The sequence below is a fragment of the Narcine bancroftii genome, unplaced genomic scaffold, assembly GCF_036971445.1.
Source record: "Narcine bancroftii isolate sNarBan1 unplaced genomic scaffold, sNarBan1.hap1 Scaffold_151, whole genome shotgun sequence".
Lineage (NCBI taxonomy): Eukaryota > Metazoa > Chordata > Chondrichthyes > Torpediniformes > Narcinidae > Narcine > Narcine bancroftii.
In genome coordinates, this window is record NW_027211886.1 from 1,524,768 (window position 1) to 1,528,913 (window position 4,146).

The following is a 4,146-nucleotide window of genomic DNA, read 5'->3' on the forward strand; positions in this document are numbered from 1 at the left end:
CCGCCTCTGATTCGCTGATTCTGATTCCCCGCCTCTGATTCCCCACCTCTGATTCCCCACTTCTGATTCCCCGCCTCTGATTCCCCGCCTCTGATTCCACGCCTCTGATTCCCCGCCTCTGATTCCCCGCCTCTGAATCCACGCCTCTGATTCCCCTCCTCTGATACCCCGCCTCTGATTCCCCACCTCTGATTCCCCGCATCTGATTCCCCGCCTCTGATTCCCCGCCTCTGATTCCCTGCCTCTGATTCCCCGCCTCTGATTCCGCGCCTCTGATTCCCCGCCTATGTTTACCCACCTCTGTTTACCCACCTGTTTCCCCGCCTCTGATTCCCCACCTCAGATTCCCTGCCTCAGATTCCCCGCCGCTGATTCTCCGCCTCTGATTCCCCGCCTCTGATTCCCCACCTCTGATTCCCCACTTCTGATTCCCCGCCTCTGATTCCCCGCCTCTGATTCCCCGCCTCTGATTCCCCGCCTCTGATTCCCCACCTCTGATTCACTGCCTCCCTTTCCGCTCAACTTTCCTGGCCTACTTTTCCCCACATATCTTTCCCCGCCTCTGACTTCCCGCCTCTGATTCCACGCCTCTGATTCCCCGCCTATGTTTACCCGCCTCTGTTTACCAGCCTGTTTTCCCGCCTCTGATTCCCCACCACAGATTCCCTGCCTCAGATTCCCTGCCTCAGATTCCCTGCATCAGATTCCCTTCATTTGATTCCATGCGTCTGATTCCTTGCCTCTGATTCCCTGCATCTGATTGCCCGCCTCTGATTCCCCACCTCTGATTCCCCGCCTCTGATTCCCCACCTCTGATTCCCCACTTCTGATTCCCCGCCTCTGATTCCCCGCCTCTGATTCCCCGCCTCTGATTCACCGCCTCTGATTCCCCACCTCTGATTCCACGCCTCTGATTACCTGCCTCTGATACCCTGCCTCTCTTTCCCTGCCTCTATTTCCGTGCCTCTTTCTCTGCATCTCGTTTCCAACATCTCATTTCCCCCTTCTGATAACCCGCATCAGATTCCCTGCCTCCGATTCCCTGCCTCAGATTCCCTGCCTCAGATTCCCTGCATCAGATTCCCTTCATCTGATTCCCTGCCTCTGATTCCCCGCCTCTGAATCCCCGCCTCTGATTCCCCACCTCTGTCTCTACGCCTCTATTTTGACTGCACTCTTTCCCCTCCACTCTTTCTGTGCCTCTCTTTCCCTCCCTCAATTTCAACAACTCTGTTTGATCTGTTCTGTGTACCTAATTTTCAACACACAAGTTCCAACCACTATGTTTCGCCCATCTCTTTCGCTGCCTCTATTTATGCAGCTATGTTTACCCGCTTCTGTTTACCCGCCTGTTTCCCCACATCTCTTTCCCCACCTCTGATTCCACGCCTCTGATTCCCCGCCTCTGATTCCCCGCTTCTGATTCCCCGCCTCTGATTCACCGCCTCCCTTTCCGCGCAACTTTCCTGGCCTACGTTTCCCCACATCTCTTTCCCCACCTCTGATTCCACGCCTCAGATTCGCCGCCTCTGATTTCCCGCCTCTGATTCCCTGCCTCTGATTCCCTGCCTCTGATTCCCAACCTCTGATTCCCCCCTCTGATTCCGCGCCTCTGATTCCCAGCCTCTGATTCCCCACCTCTGATTCCCCGCCTCTGATTCCCTGCCTGTCTTTCCCTGCCTCTATTTCCGTGCCTCTTTCTCTGCATCTCGTTTCCCACATCTCATTTCCCCCTTCTGATAACCCGCATCAGATTCCCTGCCACAGATTCCCTGCCTCAGATTCCCTGCCTCAGATTCCCTGCATCAGATTCCCTTCATCTGATTCCCTGCCTCTGATTCCCCGCCTCTGATTCCCCACCTCTGATTCCCTGCCTCAGATTCCCTGCCTCGGATTCCCTGCCTCTGATTCCCTGCCTCTGATTTCCTGCATCTGATTGCCCGCCTCTGATTCTCCGCCTCTGATTCCCCGCCTCTGATTCCCCGCCTCTGATTCGCCGCCTCTGATTCCCCGCCTCTGATTTCCCACCTCTGATTCCCTGCCTCTGATAACCTGCCTCTGATTCCCTGCCTCTGATTCCCGGCCTCTGAGTCCCCACCTCTGATTCCCCGTGTCCGATTCCGCACCCATGTTTCACCACCTCTGTTGCTCTGCTTCTGATTTCCCGGCTCAGATTCACCGGCTCTGATTCCGCACATCTGATTCCACGCCTCTCTTTCTGTGTCTCTGATTCCCCGCCTCTGATTCCACGCCTCTGATTACCCGCCTCTGATACCCTGCCTCTCTTTCCCTGCCTCTATTTCCGTGCCTCTTTCTCTGCATCTCGTTTCCCACATCTCATTTCCCCCTTCTGATAACCCGCATCAGATTCCATGCCACAGATTCCCTGCCTCAGATACCCTGCCTCAGATTCCCTGCATCAGATTCCCTTCATCTGATTCCCTGCCTCTGATTCCCCGCGGGTGATTCCCTGCATCTGATTCCCCGCCTCTGTTTACCCGACTGTTTCCCCGCCTCTGATTCACCACCTCATATTCGCCATCTCAGGTTCCCTGCCTCTGATTCCCTGCCTCTGATTCCCTGCCTCTGATTCCCTGCATCTGATTGCCCGCCTCTGATACCCTTCCTCTGATTCCCCGCCTCTGATTCCCCGCCTCTGATTCCCAGCCTCTGATTTCCCACCTCTGATTCCCCACTTCTGATTCCCCGCCTCTGATTCCCCGTGTCTGATTCCACGCCTCTGATTCCCCACCTCTGATTCCGCGCCTCTGATTCCCCGCCTCTGATACCCCGCCTCTGATTCCCCGCCTCTGATTCCCTGCATCTGATTCCCCGCCTCAGATTCCCCGCCTCTGATTCCCCGACTCTGATTCCCCGCCTCTGATTCCCCGCCTCTGATTCCCCGCCTCTGATTCCCCGCCTATGTTTACCCGCCTCTGTTTACCCGCCTGTTTTCCCGCCTCTGATTGCCCACCTCAGATTCCCTGCCTCAGATTCCCTGCCTCAGATTCCCTGCCTCTGATTCCCTGCCTCTGATTCCCTGCATCTGATTGCCCGCCTCTGATTACCTGCCTCTGATTCCCCGCCTCTGATTCCCCACCTCTGATTCCCCACTTCTGATTCCCCGCCTCTGATTCCCCGCGTCTGATTCCCCGCCTCTGATTCACCTCCTCTGATTCCCCGCCTCTGATTCCCCGCCTCTGATTCCCCACCTCTGATTGCCCCGCCTCTGATTCGCTGATTCTGATTCCCCGGCTCTGATTCCCCACCTCTGATTCCCCCCTTCTGATTCCCCACCTCAGATTCCCCGCCTCTGATTGCACGCCTCTGATTCCCCGCCTCTGATTCCCCGCCTCTGATTCCCCGCCTCTGATTCCCCTCCTCTGATACCCCGCCTCTGATTCCCCACCTCTGATTCCCCGCATCTGATTCCCCGCCTCTGATTCCCCGCCTCTGATTCCCTGCCTCTGATTCCCCACCTCTGATTTCGCGCCTCTGATTCCCCGCCTATGTTTACCCGCCTCTGTTTACCCACCTGTTTCCCCGCCTCTGATTCCCCACCTCAGATTCCCTGCCTCAGATTCCCTGCCTCTGATTCCCTGCCTCTGATTCCCTGCCTCTGATTCCCTGCATCTGATTGCCCGCCTCTGATTCTCCGCCTCTGATTCCCCGCCTCTGATTCCCAACCTCTGATTCCCCGCTTCTGATTCCCTGCCTCTGATTCCCCGCCTCTGATTCCCCGCCTCTGATTCCCCGCCTCTGATTCCCCACCTCTGATTCAATGCCTCCCTTTCCGCTCAACTTTCCTGGCCTACTTTTCCCCACATATCTTTCCCCGCCTCTGATTTCCCGCCTCTGATTCCACGCCTCTGAATCCCCGCCTATGTTTACCCGCCTCTGTTTAACCGCCTGTTTTCCCGCCTCTGATTCCCCACAACAGATTCCCTGCCTCAGATTCCCTGCCTCAGATTCCCTGCATCAGATTCCCTTCATTTGATTCCCTGCATCTGGTTCCCTGCCTCTGATTCCCTGCCTCTGATTCCCTGCATCTGATTGCCCGCCTCTGATTCCCCGCCTCTGATTCCCCACCTCTGATTCCCCACTTCTGATTCCCCGCCTCTGATTCCCCGTCTCTGATTCCCCGCC